At 43.1% G+C, this 23,478-nt stretch overlaps 1 protein-coding gene across 4 annotated transcripts in view; it reads left to right on the forward strand.

The window, feature by feature from the left end:
- large2 (LARGE xylosyl- and glucuronyltransferase 2) overlaps window positions 1-23,478 on the forward strand; it is a 93,824-nt gene that overhangs the window by 40,181 nt on the left and 30,165 nt on the right. Inside the window, exon 1 of one of the 4 annotated variants that reach the window (XM_047362999.1) lies at window positions 21,086-21,226. The exons of 2 other annotated variants lie outside the window; for them this stretch is intronic. The gene's annotated coding sequence lies outside the window, so the exon portion shown is untranslated. Of the gene's footprint in view, window positions 1-21,085; window positions 21,320-23,478 lie in introns of those variants that run through there. One more of the 4 variants, XM_047363000.1, reaches the window with a different exon arrangement.

Genomic DNA, 23,478 nt, shown 5'->3' on the forward strand with positions numbered 1-23,478 from the left:
GCCCAGTTCACGCGGCAGAATTTTTATGCAGATTTTAGCCTTGATCCTCCCCTTCCGACACGCCCCTATCATCGCGAAGGTTCTTAGGATAACTTAGGAGATAGTGCTGCTGTGTGGGGTTTGTTAAGAGCGATCTGCATGTTGCATCGTCTTGGGGGAGTTCCCTGAGGTCAAACGAGCAGGCAGCTTGTTGAATGTGACGTATAGCCAATCAGAAAGCGAGGTGACATGGAGGGGAATTACTCTGAACTCATGTGTGATCTCGAGAGTTTGTGAGATTTCCTGTCTGACACCTTAATGTTTGTGAGGAAAATCTGTCGCTGTGTGGCTGGACGCCACGCAGTCATATCTACGATTTTTTATTGTCACACGTGGGATCTCGTCTCTCAGGTTTGAAAACCAGACGACACTTTTAAAATCCAGACTTTGGTGTTTTTTAGGGAAATGAACCAGACCCAAGTTGGTGTCAGAAAGGATGTGGGCAGGACCGAACCTTTCTCACCCTTTCAAGGAAGGCTTGGACCCTTTTCATTACTGCTTTCAGGACTAATGAATTATTCAATCATGAAAATTCCCCCCGCTAAAATAACCAGGAACCAGTGTTCATCTTTATCAGCTCAGAACAATACAACACGTCAGTCTTTCAGTTATTTTATGAATTATTTACAATATTTGGAGTCCGGTTTCAAACATTCCCGCAGTAGCTTTTATGCTTTATTGCACATCTATTTTCCTCAGTTTTTCTTGTCCTGAAAGCCCAGTGACAGAAAGCTGACTGGTGTTCTGGTAGTTAGGAAGTTCTTCTTACTCAGGACTGTTTTCTGTGCAGCAGAGTTGACAGCTGGCCAGAAGCTGGAGACTCAAACTGCTTATGGGGGAGTTTATTGAGTGCTGCTTCTCCTGTTATCTCCTCTTCCCTCACCTTCCCCACACACTTTCACACCTTTCCAGAACAACTTTGTTTTCGATTATCCCATCCACTCCGATCCCTTTTTTAGCAGCATAATCAGCACAGTTGTCGACAGCACCAACAGCGCCTTATTTTAGGTGCAAACGGGAACAATTTGCTGCAGTGGAGTCGCCCATCTGAAGACTTGGCTGCATGGGAGCGAGAGGATCAACCTGTTTGCACTCGGCTTCATCACAACACACGAAACATAACTGGTGCATGTGTTCTGGTCTCTTTCAGCAGCTTCAGGAGATGTTTCAGTGCCAAGTTAACAAAGCGGCTGTAATTCCCCACCGGATTAAACAAATGGTATCGGGTACGTTTCTGACCCGCAGCTCGTCTGCTTCAGTCACAGATAGCAATGATAACACCGCAGCATAAAGTAGGGCTTGGTGTTTTAGGAAGATATTTAGAATGAAGACTGATGCTGGAAAATAAACTGCAGACATGCAGAGATGGAGTCTGTATTCACAGTTTGTGTCACAGTCCAGAAGGACGTGTTCACTGTGTGACTGAACAGCAAACTACGATTACTGGAACCCCCCGGTGTAGATGTTAAAGTTCCTTTAATCTGAGAGAACATCAGGGAGAACCCAGGACTCTGGATGATCTGGAGACTGACTGATCAGAGGTCAGATGTCTGTCTGGCCTGGCAGTCCCGCTGGTGATATTCAGGCATCTGTTTGGATCTCTCTGCACTGTGGTTCTGTTCGGAACATCCTCAGACGTTTGCTGGAAGAGGCATTTTATTTATTAAGAGAATGATGCAGAACCAGCACCGATGTAGCTGAGACAGCTGCTTTGGTTGGAAAACTCTAAATTGTTGCCTAATCACATTGTTTATGTGGCCTTCGGGCCAGGACGTCTACAGCGACCAGAATACATTTTCCAGAACCAGAACAAGTGTGCTCATCATGTTAAACCCTGCATTAGGCTGCAGAGACGGTTCTGAATGTGTTAAGGTATTATTTTACCCTCTGCATGGATTGTTTCTGTGAAACGGTGGGCCCTGTGTGTCCTCTGTTTAAATCACATTAGAGCGCCTCCTGCTGCGTGCAGAAATGCGACGCTCTGACTGATTTATGGGCTCTGCTTGTGACTCCGGCTGACCTGCACCAATAGTAATGAGCTTTTACTCTCATACCGAGCCGCCTGAAAGGCTTTCTCCCACCTACTCTACTCCTGTTCAGAGGAGACCCACCCCACCTCCGGCGCCCAGTCCCTCCACCTCTGACCTCTGCTCTGCACCCTGCCTCTCATTGGACAGTTGAAAAACACCTGAGGTCACAAAATTTGCTGATGCGGTTGTCCGGGTTGCTGGAGGAATCGGATTTAATTGGGTCAGAATCCCTGGAGAGGACCCCGGGGGTCCTGTCACTGTTTTTAGCTGAAATAAAACCCCGAATTACCGACGGACGGCAGGTCCATAAATATTTAACCACCCGTTTGAAAGGTTTCGAGGGCACTAATCAATCTGTTGCTGGATATTTTCACATTTGATGTTGAACAGCAGAAGGAAATAATTTATTAGTTTAAAGATCAAAGTTGCATTTTTGTTTTGTTTTTTTTTGATAAAAATCTTTTTAAAGTTTTCTGATTCTGTCCTCGGCTGATTAAAAGTGAGAACTAAAGACCCAGTTTGTACCTCAGAACCGCTATAATGAGATCATCCCTGCAGCGATGCAGCTTTTAGAAACGCTCCAACATAAAAAGGTTTTAACTGCAGGACAGAACCCATGAAAGCACCGTTTTCTGGGAGGCAGTGCCAGTATTTCGGACTTACTCAGTGTTAAATGGGTCAGAACATTTCCAATTCTAAAGTAAGATCCAAATCAAAACCCAAATAGGCATCAGCGCATTAAATATCTCTACATTCTTTGTGAAACGCAGCAGATTGGGGTCATTTAAGAGAAAAACGTAAAGGAGACAACATCAGTCCAATCAGAACACGAAGCTGCTGCTTCTGCAGGTCCAAGTAAGCAATCAGCAGAACAAAAACTCCTGATCAGATTATCTGTTTGATGTGAAATCCAGCTTTGAGTAAAACATATGGCTCTGAGTGTAAAAACACAGGTCAACAAATCACCACAAACATAATCTTAGATATACTGGAATAAAGCATCACTATGAATACATTAGATCTCCTCAGGAAACATGTCAGGAATTCAGTTCAAAATGGAACATAAATCTCATATGCATTCATCCAACAGCACGATGGATTCAACAATTATTTCTGGTATTTGAACAATTTTGGCACACAGCAAATAAAAGCCCAAAATCCAGTTTTAGAGAAAGTAAGAGCAGTAATTCATCCATAATGAGCCTCAAACAAGCACCGAGTTCAGAGCCTGGGCAGAACATGGAAACATTTTTCAGTGTTATATGTCTCTGCTTCAATGTAATATTCTACATTTTCTGTTGAATTAGTGTTTAATTAAAGGTAAGCTTGGATACATTTATTATACAAGTCTTACTATTTGAATTATGTCACTAAAATAAGTAAGTAGTCCTGGGTTTGATGCCAGGCCTCAGGCTGCAAGCTTCCCCTTCTCTCTCCGCATCTAATAAATGGAAAAATAAAATCAGATTTTTATGTCAATAATAATGATCAGCTAAATAATGTGCTGGTTTGCATTGCTTCGTTTTGGTTTGACAAAAACTAAAGATTTCTCAAACAATGCAGTTGAATTTAAATATAATTTCTGGTATAAATGTCAGTCCATCATGAATCACCAGCAGATTGTTTTTAGTACAGCAGTTTTCTCACAGCTCCCGGTACCGAGAGCGACCCGACAATCTATCGATCGGTCAATCAACAGTAAACAAATCAGCAGCGGATCTGGTTATTGATGAACTGTCGGCTCACGGTGAAACATGAATACGCTGCTTGCTAGTCAGACAAAAGAGTTTTCTGATCCGGTTTAAACTTCATGGAGGAAAAGATATTTTCTGTAGAGATTCTGAAATACCGGGTCACTGGCTAACAGGTCCAGAAGGGAAACACAAGGCATGCTTCAACTGTGCGACCTGGAACATTTTTGTGGACCTTTTATTCGACCCCTTCTGTCACTTGTGTTTTACATAAATTATGGCGCTGAGGGGGCTTCCTGCTGTAGATCTGCTGCTTCTGCATCAAAGATCTGGGACCACAGATCTCCACCCCATGCAACAGCCTCCAGAATGCAACTAAATGGAGAAATCAGACCAACGAAGCATTAACATCAGCTGGTTTCACCATGCTTATGGTCTAATACTGTCAGCCTAAAGTCTGTGAAACTTGATTGATTTTACCTGAACTGTGCTGATCCAGACTCCTGAGCGTGGACGAGGAAGAGGAAACATGTCCCTGTCTCAAAAATAAAAGCTTGGATTTTCAGCAATGGAACCATTGATGCTTCTTTTACTGGGATTACATTTAATAACTTAAACCTTATGGAAAGGTTTGTCTGTAACAGTTTAAATGAATCCAGGCTCCCCTAAAGAGGAAGCTCATTTCAAGGTGGTTGTCTCTCAGGTCTCAGGTGTTTCAGTCTCGATCCTTTTCTAATGACCGTAGGTGAGGGCTTTTCCAGTGCAAACGACATGTTGCTTCTCAAACTTGGTCTGAACTCAGAAATTACGACTAAATTTGTAGAGAACAATCTTTCGGTTTTGCCAGCAGCATATTTAGCTCCGAGCTGCACCGGCTCCTCCATCTTCCCCTTGCTGCCCTCTTCTTCATAGAGAGTAAATGATGAGGCCCACCAGAGGAGCCATCTACTACATTTGTTATGACTGCCGGAGAAATGATGGGAGAAGATTGAAGGAGGGAAAAAGTGACGGACGGAGATTGAAAGAGACATGTGATTCGTACAGTGAAAAGCTCTCATTAATGGATGTCTTCCTCTCGTTTTCCTCTCCATATCTGCTCTCTCCGACCTCACAAACAACAACACAGACCTCCTTCCTTTGCTGTCAGAGAGATGGATCTCCTGCTGGCGACTGGAAAGAAATGGAGCTCTGCCTGGGAAATTAAGTCACAGCTATACTTAATCATTTACCTCCATTCCTTCTTGCTGTCGTCTTTCTCTTTACCCGTCTCCGCTCTTTTCCCTCCTCTCTGTTGTCCTCTGGTAGCTGACAGCAGAGGTGAGGAATTGCTACGCCCTCTAAACGAAATCCCGAAGCTCCCTGAAACCAACTCCTCTCAGCAGTTTGTGACTCAGATCGAGCTGAGCTGAATTCCTGCGCATCAGCAGCTGAAGAAGAGGAGGAAAACTGACTCCACTCCCTCCTGTTGCTTAAATGGTGGAATAAGCAAATATAGATTTATAACAGCGTACATATGAATGCATGTTGGGACAGTTAACCTAAATGCCACAAAGTTCACATCAACATGTCACATGGTAAAAAAAGGGGGAACATTTCCTGTAGTTTCCTTTAACGGCTGATTTAGTTACCTTTCAGAAGACCATTATCCTTCGGTGTTCAGGTTCATCCATCCATCCATCCATCCATCCATCCATCCCTTCATCCATCCATCCCTTCATCCGTCCGTCCATCCGTCCGTCCGTCTGTCATTAATCTTTTGTCCCTGAGGTCACCGAGGTAAGAAGTCCAGAAGGAAAAGCCCAGACTTCCCTCTCCTGAGTGACTCTGGGTCTTCTGGGGGGATCCCAAGGTGTTTCCAGGCCAGAAGGAATGCATAAAGGTCCAGTAAATTCTGGGTTTTCTTCTGCCAGCATCAGAAATGTTCCCACTCTGTCCATAACAGTCAACGTTCAGGCATGACCTTTGTTTCCATAGAGATTAAAAGCAATGATGACAGATCTGAGATCGGGATGATTGTCTCGATTATTGATAATCTCAGTCCTTAAAGGATTTATGGGTAAAAGTTGACGGCCTCCAGAAGAACGGATTGAAAACCACATGTGAATATTTAAATAGTTGATCTTAATATTTTTCATAACCAACCTCAGTGATACCAGTACAATGAATTCTTAGTTCTGCTGGAACTCTGCAGCTCCAGGAATAAATATCCAAACTCAGCAGCTCCACACTGGGAGAACTACGCTCCTGCATTATTAAAATCTGAATCCACATGTGCCTCAGACATCATCTATATTTACACGCGTGTCATAAATAATTCTGCATTATGCAAACAAAATGAAGCGCTGAAAAATGACATTTTTACTTTTAGGCTGTTTTGAAATGTTGAACCGTTTTCTGATTGATTCAATTTAAATGTGAAGGAAGTCGATTTAAACTCTAATATCAACTCTAAAAGCACTTAGAAAAATGACAAAACAGAAACCTCAGAGCTTGATGCTGGACCAGGTTGGATGAATTTAATGTTAACTCAAATCTAGAATATATGGAGCTCATATATGGAGACAGTTTTTGCCCCAGATTAAAATGAATTTCAAACAGTGAAGCCGGTATGGAAAGACTGCCGGTTGAAGTAGAGCATTGTTTAAAATGTTTGGCGCATTGATGGAAGGATGTGAAGGAGCGCTCCGATATAATCATGGATTTCTGACAGCAGCGTCCTCAGCAGAGCCCAGATCAGCCTGAAAGCGTTCGTGTGTCCTGCATTTGACTCAGAGCGTTAGCAGAAGTCAACAGACTGACCAAAGGTCGGGGAGCAGCGAGTGGACCGTGTTTATTATCAGCAGACAGTCCTAACCTGGAGCTCAGAACAATAAACAAACAACTGAGAAAGGTCGCAGGTTGCTAAGGAGCCTGGGGCACCTTCCGTCCTGCAGGTTAGTGGCTGTCATTTAGATTTTAGGCTGCTTTTAATGTTTTGCACAAACCCTACACCACCCTACAACACCCTACCGTCTGTGCCTTTACTCTAGTTCTACCTCGTCAGAACCAGACCAGTAGCTTGTCGTTAGCTTTCATATTAACTGAATATTCTTGTCTGCTAGATGCAGAAACTTCAAGCTACCAGTTAACGCCCCAGCTTTACAGGTTTAAATGCATTTATTACTTTAATTATAAGGAGGGAATCAAATCTAATCCGTTTAAACCTAAACAGAAATGAAACCTTTTATTTTCTCTGCTGGTTTGGGATCATCGTCCTGCTGATGACCCAGTTTGCAGTCTGTAGCTGCAACATAAGCCCTGATCATCAACCCACCACCACCGTGCTTGGCTGCTGGTGTGATCTGTTATTCCCAAACATCTCTGCTCATCTGTTAAAAAACGAAACCTGGCCTTATTACCGTCGCTACACTGACGGGCAGCAGGAGTCACTGCTGATGTCTTTCCGCCCTGGTGTTGTCATTTCTTGGTATCTCACAGCACTTCCAGCTGCGTGCATGAGGATCTTTTTCCATCCTGAAGTTAACAGATCAGATGCTGGTTTAATATAAATTTCAGCTCAAATATTTCAGATAATGTGTGTCTGACACCTCATTTACTTCATTTATTCTGCTGCTGTCTCAAAATGTGCTTTGCCGGCATATTTTTGTATTAAATGGAGCCGAGTGTGGAAACGATCTGAAACCGTGTGGTTGATGAAATCATTCGTGACTCTCCGTCACTAAGCCTGTAAACACTGAGGCATGAAATGTATCTGAGATCCATGTGGCTCTCTCCTTACATGGTTTCGGCCCACTGCGGTGTGGTGGCGCCGCTGGTTGAGGCTGCCGCAGCTGCTTGTGTCCCGTCTGCGGTGGCCATCACGCTGCCGTCGTGTCGGGTTATAACTGACGAGTGGCAGCAGAGAAGCTCCTTAAAATGAGGAAGAGGGTTAACGAGGCAACCTTAACATGTTGCTGTGTTGAATCTTGGTCCTGCTGGAGAACAGGCTTAGTTATTCATTTGGTCTAATGTTTAACAATCCTGGTTTGATGGAAAAAGAACGTCAGAACGTTCCCCTCTACCATCTGAGATTTCTCACATCATGGCTCACCAATTAAAAACTCCAACATCCGATCTCCACACATCAAGCCACTGTCTCACTCCATGTCTGCTCAACACCACAGCAGCATCATTTATTTCAGTTTCCCATCTCATCTAAAGCATGTCTGCAGGTTTTCTGTCTCTCCTTACATCCTCTTGATTGGCTTTTTAATCAGAATGGACACATCCTTTTAAAGAAACATTGGGTCTGGTCCTGGGACCACAAGCAAGATCCATATCCTGACTGATGTTTTGGCATTTATCCCGTCGGGCTGGCTTTGGGATAAATTCCCATGTTGGACTCACTGTGATATTTAGCTAGATTTCAATTAAAAACCCTGTTCCGACCCGACCCATGAGCCGTAATAACCAAAGACTAGAGATTCTAACTGAAAATAAATATCATATATGCTCTGATCATCAGGAGGGGAGTGATGGCCTGGTGGTTAGAGAGCAGGGCCCTTGGTCCTGGAGAAGCCACAAGTACCCGGGTTCGAAGAGATAACGGACCAAGCCTATTTCTAAAAACAATAAAGTGGCACTGCTCATGTTTCCAAAGATACATCTGAATGAACCACAAGGCCTCTGAAGATGTTGGGCTGTAATGTGTAGTAATGGCCATGGCAGCCATTAAGCAGTACGGTGGAGGGGTGATGATGTGGGCTTGTTTTGCAGCGACAGCACCTGGGCACCTTGCAATCACTGAATGGACCACGATCTCCTGTGTAGACCAAAGTATTCTATATGAGTCCATCTGTCTGACAGCTGAAGCTTGGACCAAACTGGGTCAAGAGGACAATGCTCCATAACACAGCATCAAATCTACAACAGAATGGCTGACAAGAATGGCCTAGTCAAAGTCCAGACCTCAGCCTGATTGAAATGCTGCGGTGGGACCGTCGGAGACCCGTGCAGAAACAAATGTCTGCAAACCTGAGTGAGGTGAAGGAAAGAAAAGTTCCTCCACAACAGCCCATGAAGTCAGACAGAAGAACCATGGCTAAGAGTTAGAGTTGCTGAAGGGCCTTCTACAAGCTGTTGAATCATGGGGGTGTACTTAGTTTGATCCAATTACATCTAAATGAATTTCAGCCCATTTCATCATGCTGGGATCTCAGGAAGACCAGCAGAAACAGTCAAATGTTTACGGCTCCATTCATGTTGGGTCATTGGACTCCTTTTGTTTTCCAACCAATTTAAAATCCTCCGACGCATCGATTTCTGTCCAGACCGATGATGGCACTGCAGTGGGTCTGTGGGTACCATCAGTTATGGCACCTGGCCATAATCAATTGAGCTTATTGATTGGATTCAGGATAAATCTGCACAAGAAAGTAGTTTGTTGTTCTTCTCATGTCCTCCTGTTGGGCTCATCTGCTTCATTCGGTCACAGAGAAATACCACAATGAGCCCAAACCCACAAGCATATGTTCCCATTCAACACTGAGCTGCAAGCGCAGGCATCTGAACCTGACAAAGAATTTGGACTTTGAGTCATTAAGTTGTTCTGAATTAGTCAGAACCGTAGAAAAGTTTGGGTCCTCTGAGAAACGAATGATTTCTGTGGAAGCTGGAAGACCCTGTGTGGGCAGGAGACTGAGGTCAGTGAAGAAGAGTTGTTGGTACTTTTGTTTCTTCCGGCTCTGGTTCTGCCTCCGCTGATGCTCAGCTGCAGAAGCTCTGGTGCCCACCCACCCTGCACAGATAATTAACTGGCCGATCGCAGTGGTTTTGGACCACAGGAGCCTTTTTCATATCTTTTATATCTATATTTCTAGCTACAGGATTCCTACATTTATTGTTACATAGTTTGTGGAAAGAAAATACTTCTGGTTACAACACGGTTTCTGAACATTACTCTAAACTGAACAGCTGGGTCAAAGGTGAACGTTGTAAAAGATTGGGTCATACAGACTTTTCTAAATCCCCACAGTTCAGTTTATTTTATTTATAAAGCCCCAGTTCAACGACGTTATGAAGCAAACAGATCGATTTTAATACAGAAAAATATAATCAGTCCAATCATATAGACACAGTCAAAGTCAATTACATAGAATCCAGTTGGATCCCAGTTATGAAACATTGCAGGTCCAATCTGCTGAGTGAGGATGTGTTCATAAACCCTCACAGAACCATTCAAGTCCATTCTACAACAGCTCTAGATTAGCATCAGTTTAATGCCGTGTTTAGGAAAACAGCTGACATGGCCACTAGATGGCAGTACCTCTCACCTACTGCTCCTTTAATTTCCATGACAGTTGGACTGAATTCTTCTACTCGGATTAAAGTCTTTAAAAGTCAGTTTGATTTCCGGTGAACTAATTTCTCAGGTTGCCCAGAACATAACGAGCTGTTGTTCTCTGTGGTCCGCTGACCAGATCTGAGTCCAACAGAGAACCTCATCCAGGCAACAAATGTCTCCAACAAATGGTTCTGACACCTTGTTGAGTCCATGCCAGGAAGAATTAAGGAGGTTCTGTTGGAAAATGGAGCTCCAACCCATTAACAGCCAGAGAGTGTGATTCCTGAATGTGAAGGAACGTTTGGACCCATGTTTAAGATATAAAATATGATGATAGAAAGAAAACTCAGTCAGTCAGTCATTTTCTACCGCTTATTCCATAGTGGGTCACGGGGGAGCTGGTGTCTATCTCCAGCAGTCTATGGATGAGAGGCGGGGTACACCCTGGACAGGTCGCCAGTCCATCGCAGGGCAACACACAAACAACCATGCACACACTCATTCATACACCTAAGGGCAATTTAGAGAGACCTATTAACCTAACAGGCATGACTTTGGACTGTGGGAGGAAGCCGGAGTACCCGGTGAGAACCCACGCATGCACGGGGAGAACATGCAAACTCCATGCAGAAAGACCCCCGGCAGGGAATCGAACCCAGGACCTTCTTGCTGCAAGGCAACAGTGCTACCAACTGCGCCACCGAAAGAAAACTACAAATCAAAAATAAAATCCTTAAGTTTCATCTTTTTTTTGCTACATTTTCTAACAATTAAATGACTGAAGAACATTTCAGCCGCGCTGGCTTCATATTAGCTTAGTTACTTTAGTTAATGGGTCAGCAGGCTGTGAAACAGTAACAGAAAGTTTAAAAGAAACAGTTTGATCCAAAGGAAGACGGTGACAGCTGTGGGTGGTGTTGGACGTGTTTCTGCTCAGGGGTTTGTTGTTTCATGTTGCACCCACTTTACGCCATGATTAAAGAGCTCATTTAAATCCTCTGTCATCACCCCCATGCCATCTACCGTTTCCAATATTCATTTGATTATGTGGGAGTTTGTTAGCGAAACATCCAGAAAATGTCCAAAATAAAGTTTCTCTGAGCTGCCTGGTGAGCAGAAACCCCGACGAAGAGCTCCTGGTAGCTCACAGCACTGGTGACAACGACTTATCAGGAAGCTGGCGTTCTGCGGGAAAAGTTTGTGCCACAAAGTTTTAAAAGTCAGGAATCTCAGCTCCTGGCCAAGCAGTTTTTAGTCATCGTATTGATCGACAGCTCTGTAACCTTCCACTGATAGAAAGGTAGGCTTGATCTTCAGGATGTTATGGATCTGCTCAGAAACAGCAGCTAAACGCGCAGCGGCTGATAATAGATTCCCAATAGGACCTCTGACCCTCTCTGCTGTCCTGAAACGGATTCGGCGGGTAAGAATGTAGAGTGTGTGGGCAGCTGGAGCTCACAGAAACACACAGAAGAGCTCTTGTATGTGTGGATCTGTACAGTGTGGGCCCTTTGTCGTATTATTTATACTGTCCATGTGGGTGGGCAGCGCAGAGCCAGAGGGCAGCACATGTTTACACTGAGTGAGATGAAGAACGATGATCTGCTCTCTGAATTTAAAATAACTCCGTTGATCTTTGTCCTTTAACTGCTGCAACATTTTTCTCTTCTTCACAGCTCATTTTTATTCAAATCTCTGATAAACTCCACTTCCTTTATGTTAATACTGAGAGATGAGCATAAAGTTGAACAACGGGCAGGAAAGCTGCAGCATGTCTAATGTATTCATTCCCACTCAACATTTTCACCTTTTTTCACATTAAAAACACAAACCTGAGCGGATTTTATGTGAATTAGGGCGTAGCGGTGACGTAGAAAGAAAATACTGCGTAGCTTTAAACACATTTTACAAGTAAGAGCTGAAAAGTGTGGAGCGCATTTTTATTCAACCCCCCTGAGTTGGTACTTGGTGGAACCGCCTTATGCTGCAGTTTCATCAGGACATAATGGCTCAAACTCAGTCAGATGGGATGGAGAGCCACAGATTCTCAATATGATTTAGGTCTGGGCTTTGACTAGGTCATTCTAACACATGAACATGCTTTGATCTAAACCATCCCTGTGTAGCTCTCCCTGTCCCTGCTGAAGAAAAGGCTCCCCACAACATGGTGCTGCCAACAACATGGTTCCTGATAGGCATCAGGAGTGTTCACGGTTTTTGCATTTTGCACAAAAAAGACCAAAAGTTTAGCTTGGTTCAGATCTCAGCAGAGCACCATCTTCCACATGCTTGCTGAATCTCCTGCAGGATTGTTGGTAAACCGTGAAAAGGACTTCTCATGGCTTCTTCTTGCCACTCTTCCATAAAGGCCAGGTGTGTGGAGTCATGGAGTAATAGTTATCCTGTCAACAGATAATTCCACCTAAGCTGTGGACCTCTGCAGCTCCTCCAGAGTAACCATGGTCCTCTTGGCTGCTTCTCTGATCAATGCTCTTCTTGCCCAACCTGTCCATTTAGGTGGACCTCCATGTCTTGGTAGGTCTGCAGGTGGTCCGTCTTCTCTCCATCTTCAGATGATGGATTGAACAGAACTCTGGGAGATGTTCAAAGCTTTGGACATTGTTGTAGAACCTAACCCTGCTTTAACCTTCTCCACGACCTTTGACACCTTCATCACAGCTTCAGAAGGAAAATGCATTTTTTACTTAAGGTTTATGGGGGGAAATACATTTAATTTCACGTAATTAAATGATGTTTACATCATTACAAATAATTTGCAGCTCTGCATGTCCTTGGTGTCTGGACATCCATCTTCATCCTTACCTGCAGTTTGTGCATGTTTCATTTAGTTTAATGCTGTCAGATGTTCATCATCAGACTCCTCAGTAATTGATATGGATTTAAATATGTTTCTGATTAGCGTTTAGATCCTGGCAGATGAAACAGCTTCAGCACCACAACTTGTAGGAAATCATAATCAGTGAATTTATGAATGACAGGCATAGACGGCAACAGCCCAGCCTGCTAATTTAGAGCACTGAGTCTAGAGTTCAGACTTCTGTGGAGGTCAGGAATAGAAGCAGCTGGTGCAAAGGTGGGAAGCCAAAGTCATCCCCCCAGTCCCCCAGACTCCATGTTTGCCTGGAAAACCCCAGCCTCTTCTTGTTTATATGCTACCAGTGTTCAGTTACACCCCCCTGTGGGACAGTAAATCTGACCTTTGACTCCATAACGAGCAGGGAAGTGTTGGCACTAGACTGTCATCTGGGGGCTGTTACCTGATCCAGCTCACAGCCGGATGCCTGAAGGCAGCAGGATCAATGTTTCTCTTGGAGTAGACAGAGGAAAGTGTTGTTGACCTGCTGACCTCTGCTGGTTAGAAACTGGTTTATCTCTCTGAGGAGAAATAATTTCCACTCTGGACAAGATGCTGTTGTGTCAGGATCCATACTACTGTTAAAAATACATAAATTATACAAATAATAGAATTTTCTTTTTCATAGAAGCAAAAAACTATTGATTTATCACCATGATTGTTCTCACTAAGTCACTCCAGCAGATTTTTCTGAATTAACTTTAACCATAAAGAGGTTCTGGTCATGCTGCTCCTTTTTAAATCTAAAAGGTATAATTTTAACCCAGGGGTCAGCATCCTTTTACAATATAAAAATAAATAATAATAATGAGTAAAATAATAAATAAAAAGCCATTTTTGTGTCTTCTTCTCCTCCTAAATAAAATGCATTTAGAGGCACAAAAACCTGCATGACCTTCCAAAAAGGTTGTTTTTAAAAACCTTCTAGGAAAAGTTGAATAGTTTCACTTATGTGGTTACATTTACCACAATTGTTCTAGGTTTTAGAACAAAAATAAAAACCATCAAGGCAGAGAACATATTCAAACTTTCTTCAACAGAATGGTCAAGATTCTTGGAAAGTGGAGGGGAAAAGTTTCTTGTTTAAACCGAATGCCCAGAAAATGATTAAACAAAAACAGAATTATTCCGTGTACCTTGTAGAAATTATAGCAGGTGTTGCATGAAAAGAAAGTAACATGGTATGTCTATTTACCTTTTATATTTAAAAATATTATATTTAGTATTTTTGGCAAAAATGACAAGCCACTGTAAAGGGTCCATAGAGCCACAGGTTGCAGACCCCTGTATCAAACTGAGTAAAAGGTGATGCTTTTACAAGGGCAGATCATATTCAGGCATACTTGACTCCAAGAACATGTCCATGCAATGCTTAATTTTTACGACCACGTACGCGGTGTCGCACAATAAACCCTTGGAGGGAAAAAGTTTCCACATCGAACTGTTTTATATGTGACACACTGGTCCAAGCAGGCGGTCGCAAGTACGTGCTGCGTCACCTCCACTTTCTGCACCGCACTGACAGGTCTATTCACCTTCTTCATCTCTAGTCTGGTTGAATTCACCTTTTTGTTTTTTCAAAGCTACACAGCGAATTACAGGGGTTGGACAATGAAACTGAAACACCTGGTTTTACACCACAATAATTTATTAGTATGGTGTAGGGCCTCCTTTTGCGGCCAATACAGCATCAATTCATCTTGGGAATGACATACAGTGCCTTGCGAAAGTACTCGGCCCCCTTGAACTTTTCAACCTCTTGTTGATTCTTCACAAAAACTTAGAATTTTATATCTTTATGTTTGAAGCCTGAAATGTGACAAGTGAGACACAATCATGAAGTGGAATGAAATTTATTGGATGTGTCAAACGTTTTTAACAAATAAAAAACTGAAAAGTGGGGCGTGCAATATTATTCAGCCCCTTTGCGTTAATACTTTGTAGCTCCACCCTTTGCTGCAATTACAGCTGCAAGTCTTGGTGTTTGTCTCTATCAGTTTTCACATCAAGAGACTGAAATTCTTGCCCATTCTTCCTTGCAAAACAGCTGGAGCTCAGTGAGGTTGGATGGAGAGCGTTCGTGAACAGTAGTCTTCAGCTCTTTCCACCGATTCTCGATTGGATTCAGGTCTGGACTTTGACTTGGCCATTCCAACACCTGGATACGTTTATTTGTGAACCATTCCATTGTAGATTTGGCTTCATGTTTTGGATCATTGTCTTGTTGGAAGATAAATCTCCGTCCCAGTCTCAGGTCTCTTACAGACTCCAACTGGTTTTCTTCCAGAATGGTCCTGTATTTGGCCCCATCCATCTTCCCATCAATTTTGACCATCTTCCCTGTCCCTGCTGATGAAAAGCAGGTCCAAACCATGATGCTGCCACCACCATGTTTGACAGTGGGGATGGTGTGTTCAGGGTGATGAGATGTGTTGCCAAACATATCATTTTGCATTGTGGCCAAACAGTTTGATTTTGGTTTCATCTGACCAGAGCACCTTCTTCCACATGTTTGGTGTGTCTCCCGGGTGGCTTGTGGCAAACTTTAAACAAGACTTTTTATGGATATCTTTGAGAAATGGCTTTCTTCTTGCCACTCTTCCATAAAGGCCAGATTTGTGCAGGGTACGACTGATTGTTGTCCTATGGACAGACTCTCCCACCTTAGCTGTAGATCTCTGCAGTTCATCCAGAGTGATCATGGGCCTTTTGGCTGCATCTCTGATCAGTCTTCTCCTTGTTCCAGATGAAAGTTTAGAGAGACGGCCGAGTCTTGATAGATTTGCAGTGGTCTGATATTCCTTCCATTTCAATATGATTGCTTGCACAGTGCTCCTTGGGATGTTTAAAGCTTAGGAAATCTTTTTGTATCCAAATCCGGCTTCAAACATCTCCACAACAGTATCTCGGACCTGCCTGGTGTGATCCTTGGTCTTCATGATGCTCTCTGCGCTTTGAACAGAACCCTGAGACTATCACAGAGCAGGTGCATTTATACGGAGACTTGATTACACACAGGTGGATCCTATTTATCATCATCAGTCATTTGGGACAACATTGGATCATTCAGAGATCCTCACTGAACTTCTGGAGTGAGTTTGCTGCACTGAAAATAAAGGGGCCGAATAAAATTGCACGCCCCACTTTTCAGTTTTTTATTTGTTAAAAACGTTTGACACATCCGATAAATTTCATTCCACTTCATGATTGTGTCCCACTTGTTGTTGATTCTTCACAAAAAATGTAAATTTTATATCTTTATGTTTGAAGCCTGAAATGTGGCAAGACGTTGAAAAGTTCAAGGGGGCCGAATACTTTCACAAGGCACTGTATACAAGTCCTGCACAGTGGTCAGAGGGATTTTAAGCCATTCTTCTTGCAGGATAGTGGCCAGGTCACTACGTGATACTGGTGGAGGAAAACGTTTCCTGACTCGCTCCTCCAAAACACCCCAAAGTGGCTCAATAATATTTAAATCTGGTGACTGTGCAGGCCATGGGAGATGTTCAACTTCACTTTCATGATGTTTGAACCATTGGATGCACATGGTCCTCAAAAATGGTTCGGTAGTCCTTGGCAGTGACGTGTCCATCTAGCACAAGTATTGGGCCAAGGGAATGCCATGATATGGCAGCCCAAACCATCACTGATCCACCCCCATGCTTCACTCTGGGCATGCAACAGTCTGGTGGTACGCTTCTTTGGGGCTTCTCCACACCGTAACTCTCCCGGATGTGGGGAAAACAGTAAAGGTGGACTCATCAGAGAACAATACATGTTTCACATTGTCCACAGCCCAAGATTTGCGTTCCTTGCACCATTGAAACCGACGTTTGGCATTGACATGAGTGACCAAAGGTTTGGCTATAGCAGCCCGGCCGTGTATATTGACCCTGTGGAGCTCCCGACGGACAGTTCTGGTGGAAACAGGAGAGTTGAGGTGCATATTTAATTCTGCCGTGATTTGGGCAGCCGTGGTTTTGTTTTTTGGATACAATCCGGGTTAGCACCCGAACATCCCTTTCAGACAGCTTCCTCTTGCGTCCACAGTTAATCCTGTTGGATGTGGTTCGTCCTTCTTGGTGGTATGCTGACATTACCCTGGATACCGTGGCTCTTGATACATCACAAAGACTTGCTGTCTTGGTCACAGATGCGCCAGCAAGACGTGCACCAACAATTTGTCCTCTTTTGAACTTACTTACTTTAACGGGTAAATGGTCCAACTCTGGAGATGGTCTTTTCAGCTTTCCCTGGGATGTGTTAAAGGGAAGGAGCAGCTTCATTAATGGCACAGGTTACTTTACAAATTGATCATTTTTATACCATTAATTTGTCACGTTAAGATGTTTTGAAACGAGAAAGTACACCTCAAAACTTGTTGTGCAGCCAGTTCATCCAGGATGAGCCTACTTTGAAATGTTTTTTTGGAGTTTTCGGAGCAGTGGAGATCCGTTTACAGGCTGGTCTGGCTACTAAACTAAGCTAAGCTAAACTAAGCTAAGCTAACCGGGTGGCTGGACTGGGACTTCCCCACTAACTGCTGCCTGATCTCGGCCCAGGCTCAGAGATTTTCTGTTATCTGCTTGTGGGGAAAAGTCAATATAAAGCGTTTAGTAGGTATGTGGTAAATAACCGCAAGTACCAGAAAATAAAACTGAATATTTATTTCGCCAGAAATTTGTGACATTTTAAGTCACTGTTGGCATTAATTTAACTATTTTGCCACAGTTGTGTAAGACAAATGTTTTGATGCAGTGCTCATTTGAATAAGTGGTCTGTGTCCTTTCTGAGCAATGGAAACAGAGCATAGAGATCCCCTGGGAATCCTTTTACACAGGTAAAACAAATCCTGGGGATTTCAGTGGAAAACGGGCTAACCTGTTCATGTTAGCTGCAGCTTTATAGTAACGACCACATGAATGTCTCTCCTACTGAACGCTGGATTAAATGACTTGAAGGATCATTTAGGACACAAAATAAACGTAACTGACCTCTGACATTCTCCCGCTGCTAAACTAGCTGCTACATTACAAGGACACTTCTTGCTGCAAATATCAAAATAAAAGCACTCGCTGTGTCGTTAATATAATTGTTTTGTCCCTTTGTACTGTGCTGTTTTTAAATGTGCAATATAAATTAACTTGAACCTACATGTCATAGATCTGATGAGGAAATGTTTATTTCAGTTGTAGGAGACTTGACTCTGAATTGGAACAAAAGACTTGAGACGTGACCTGGACTTGGAAAAATGACTTGTGGACATCTATGGTACCTGGTTCATTCAGTGAAATTACAGAAGATCAAGTAGAAGGATCCTCCTAGAATCTCTCTTGGAAATGTGTGTTTTATTTACAAATTTATGATTTAAGAAGTTTGTTTTCCTTTAAATAATAACAAAAACCTTAAAATCCCTGGAAATAAACTATATCACCAAGAAGCATCGTCATAGCAGGAAAAAAAATCAACCAATCAGAATCTTCCTTACTTTTCATCCTAAGCGCCTTTTATCTAGCCAGTTTTTAATCTTTCAGAAGTGATAAAAGTGAACATACAAATACTACCTGATACTTTTTATTTCATTGTTGATAATCATGTTGCGGTAGGTAATAATTACAGCAGCTATTAACTTACAGACAAACATCCTGACCTGCTTTTTTGTGATAAGGAATGTTTTCCAACCTGACCGAAATTATCTGGCTAAAATAAATTTTCTGAACTCGTTGGTAAAATCTATTTTGTGTATTTTTCCTCTTTGGATTTACCTGGTAGCAAAATTAAATCGGAGGAAATAAAAGACGTCTGTTCTCTAAAGACTGAAAAAACTTTCAGATTAGAGTTGCATCTGGAATGTGAGATTTCCTCTGTGATCTGTTTCTCTCGTATCAGTGCATATTCCCTGGAACACTCTGGAGATTCAAGTAGAGCTTTCTTGGAGCTCTTCTCACATTTTACACAACAGAAGGTGCTTACAGACGTTCCTGGGCTTCTCGTACGTGCAGAGTTTGCCTGCAGCCACAGATTCAGGTGGAGCGTGAGCTGCGTCTGGAGACGAGATAAGAGCTGCAGCCTTATTCCCGGCTTCCACGCCCACCCACCCCCCGCTGATGCACTCCACTGATCCTCGTCCCTAATGAAGCATCTATCAGTGGAGCTTCGTTAACTCAGGCAGACAGCGTGCTCTGGCTCGTTCTGTGTGCTCTGCTGCCAAAAACCCGAGTGTGTGCTCAGTAGTTGTGAAGCCGTCACTCCTTTATGGTGTGTTTGATGGTGCAGAGTTTACATTCATGCCTCCAGGCTCAGGAAATCCAGAGAATGAGGCTGGGTGAATCAGCTCAGAATTAAACCAACATGAAGTTGCGGACTGACACCAGGTTTTCCGGTTGTGTTTGTTCAACAACGTCGGAGTGGAGGAACATGCAGATTCCTGAAGTGGTTCCACATTCAACCTGCAGCATGTCTGAATGCAACACAGATGGTTTTACAGAGTTAAATCAGGTGAGCGAGGCAGAGCTGGGAGGATGAATATGTGACTGTGACCTCCACAGGTGAACGAAAGCAGTGAGAGGAACAGTAACATTATGCAAAACATGCAAACCTAAACTCTGAAGGGGCACATCGACATATGGCAGGAAGAAGCTGGAACCGAACCCACAACCTTGTGATTGCAAGACAACTACTTTTCCTTAAACAAAGCTTTGTCCTTTTTCCTGAAATGTAAAAATATCGCTTTCAGGTAAAAAACCTGCAATACTTTCAATATAAAACTGGAAATGATGCTAAATCTAGTGCTCTGTGATTGGTCAGATTTGTATTTCAGCTTCGATTTTGGCTCCAAGTAATAAAAGCTTTGTATCTGACTAAAATGCTTAATGATAAAATAATTTTGCTATATTCAGGATTTCACGTGCAATAAAAAGCAATATTTTTAGAAACATAAGGACAGATCAAAGTCATGTTTTCAATATGGATAAAGTGTATTATAAATAAAAGTTGTAATTAATCTGGTTACGACTTTTATTTAAAACAGTGAAATAAATTTGTGTCAGTGTTGACATAAATTCAGTCATTATTTCCTCTTAGCTCCTATGAAGGATTATTTTAAATATTACTGTTATAAAATGTGCCATAAAAGATCAAAACTAAAAACCGAGTTTTGGTGAAATAGTTTTCATTAATTAAAAAAAGCCTCATGTTGTCATTTTTCTGCATCATCCAGGCCTTCTCTGACTCCACCCACATCCCTCTCTGTTGGGCTTCAGCTGTGCCTTTGAAGCTTTCAAACTGGACCTTTAAAAGTTTTTCAACAAACTGAGACCAGAACTTTCTCAGCAGCAGTTCTCTCTGGTTCTGCCCAGTGGACCTGGTTAGGTTTCGGAACGTTTTGTTGGACTTGAGGAAAGACGTATTTTGTTCAGGGCTTTGAACCATATTCCTGCTCAATCAAATGCAACAAAAACACAGGATTTAACATCAACAAGTATTCAGATTGGGTTTGTGTGTTTCAGCTGGATTTCTAAACTCTGTGGTGTTTATAAAACTGCTGGAGCTTCAGTCATCAGCAGCTGATTTATAAATGCTGGTCAGCATTCACCAACACCAACTGCTGCTTAAACCTGTTTATCAATGAGACTGGTGATAAGAAGGTGTCTTTCTACAAGAATAAGGAGATGATCCTCCTGCTCTGAAATCCTTCCAGAAAGGCAGAACAGAGGGAGGATCCGACATTCACTGGAGACGATTTTCAGGGATGTAGTCAGATTTAAAACTGAGCAACAGTTTGTCCCAACGCTGCAGCGTAAAAACCAGCTGTAATAAAACACGTTTCCTGGATGAGACATAAACTATTTAACAGTTTAGTGAAACTCAAAGTGATGCTGAAAAGGAGTGAACAAGGCCTCTGAGGGAGTGGTGCATTCCTGGGCTCAGAAAATATCCCCACAAAGCTCCTCTGTTGTGTTCCCGACAATGAAAGGTGACACCGCTGCTTTCTCCTCCCTCCACCTTTCTCTCCTTCATTCTCTTTGGCATGGAGGAGCTTTTCTTTTCTCCATAAAGTAGAAAAAACAGAGCGGGGGCTGAAATCGGAGCAGTTTCCTGGGAGGTGGAGACGATTTATGGCCTGTTTGTGTACGAGGAAGAGGAGGAGGAGGAGCAGCAGCAGCAGTGGGAGGAGAGCAGGCAGAGTGAAGGAAAGAAGGAGGACATGAAGGAGCTGCAGAGGTCGAAGAAGTGGGACAAAAGTCTACAGAGACCCTTGGAGAATAAGGTGAGCTTCTTGAACGTTGGAGGCTTATGAGGAAGAGGAGCTGAACTTGGACTTGTTGCTGCATGTTTGGATCGTAGGACAGGAAATATCCAGGTGGGAAGATGGGGCAAAGGTCACTGCTGCTATTTCTGTGCTATTGGGTCCTGCAAAGAGTTTAACACTTTGTTTTCCATCCACTCCTCCTCTGTTTTTACTCAACAAGCTACAGAATAAAACATAAATGTGTTTTAGCACAGATCCACTCTGCCTCTGTTGATCTTCCAGCTTCTCCAGGTTTCAGCTGATCTGTGTGTTCCTGCAGAGGCTGATGTTTCCATCTACATGTCTGCATCTGAGAAGTTGAAACATCTGGAGCTTCTGTGTTCTGCAGAAGCTGGTGGTTTTCCTGATGAAGCCCCTATAGCTTACTTAGCTCCATGTATCTGCTCTGGACGTTTCTGCCCTGCAATACAAAGGAGATGCTTCTGTAAAAGTATCATTTCAGGGAACTTTCTGGTAGAAGATGGTGTCTTGTAAATGTGATCTCAGTTGATCTTCAGTGGTGAGCAGAAACATGAGGCCCTGCTCCACTGGAGCTGCGTTTTTCCTGTAGGAGGTCTTTGCATTTTATGGAGGTGTTTAACACCAGCCCTCAGAATCTGAGCTTCCTTGGCACCCAGATGTCTGACATGAAGTTGGGATCTGCTGCAGCTCTCAGGTGGAATCTAGATGTTCTGATTCAGCCTCAGTAAATGTGGAGGTTTTAGGACCTCCTCGGTTTGTTCGACACTGATCTTCTGGATCAACTGTACGTTAAATGCAGAGCTGGTCATGTGCACTACTCTGATCTGCCACAAGGTGTCCTGCCATTGTTTTTAATTATTTTAGTCAGTTTTTTAAGTATATGAGCAAAGCTCAACTATTATTATTTTAATAACGAACCATCCTGTGAATGTCAGAAAGTTCTGATGTTCCTCATTTCGAAGCTGTAATAAATTCTTCTTTTTCGAAGTTTCACTTATTTTTTGTGCATAAAAAAGAAAAAACATTGTCCCGCGGATTTATCCCTGGTTCACACGGCAGGATTTTTATGCCGATTTTGGCCCGATCTTTCCCCTCCAAAACGCCCCGATCATCGCGACGACTCGGAAGATAATCTTATGAGATTTTCCTGCTGAGAGGCAATATTATTTATCACAACCAGCTGGAACGTTTGTCTTCGAGTTAAACCGTTGAATCGGACTGAATCGTTGTGGAGAATCGAATCGTCTTGAATGTGATTCCTGCTCATGTTCAGTCAGTGTGTCGGACCGCTGGGAAAACGTTGTCCGATCCAGTGGGTCGTGAACATTCAGATGGTCGGGTCAGAGGTTGCTTAACATGAAAGCACTGATCCATTCTGCCATGTGTCAGTGGTTCTGGCTACCATAGTATGGGAGATATGTTCTTTGCCCACTTTAGACTCATTAGTAGGAACACCACAGCCTATTGGACCGTGTACGTCCCAGTATGACCACAGTGTGCCCATCTTCTGGTGGCTACATCCAGCAGAACCACATCATAAAGCTCCGATCATCTCAGACTGGTTTCTTGAAGATGATGATGGAGCCTCCACAGACAGATAGAACCTTTCAGCATAAAAAGGTCCAGGCCTGGAGTTGAACCCAGAACCATGCATGTTTCAAAATACCAATGGTACCGCCATATAGTTTGACAGGAGGTCCAGAACTGGCTGGGAGCGAACAGCCTGTTTGAATTAAACCTAGAGATCTGTGTGGTTCTAAAGGATAATGAACAAATGACCCACTAAGATCCGGATATGTTTAATCTGTCTGCGATCCGAGCCCGGAGAATTATTTCGCAATCCTCCAGCTTCTGATGTAACGGATCCTCTGGAAGGACTTTCAGTTACAGAAACACCTGTAGAACCTGATGTACGGTTTCTGTCTGTTTAAACTGATTCTGACCTTTTCTGAATTAAATACAGGCGTGGCTTCTAAGTGTGAGGTGAGAGGTCAAGGTTCGTGACCGGGGCTGCAGAGAAGGTCACCATCGGTCAGAGTGATGCTAATCTCTCAATGATCTCCCAGAGACGATGCTGCAGATTCCATGGAGCACGCCTCTGAGACCCGAAGGCATAAAAATCAACTTCAGAAGAAGAGAGCAAAGCCTAGAGTCAAATTATCGTCAAGGTTCTGTCAGAACCAAGCAAGCCTGGACGGGACATGTCTGCTGACAGTGAGACGGGATGATAAGAGCTTTTATTCAGCTTT

The sequence above is a fragment of the Girardinichthys multiradiatus genome, chromosome 4, assembly GCF_021462225.1.
Source record: "Girardinichthys multiradiatus isolate DD_20200921_A chromosome 4, DD_fGirMul_XY1, whole genome shotgun sequence".
NCBI classification, from domain to species: Eukaryota; Metazoa; Chordata; class Actinopteri; order Cyprinodontiformes; family Goodeidae; genus Girardinichthys; species Girardinichthys multiradiatus.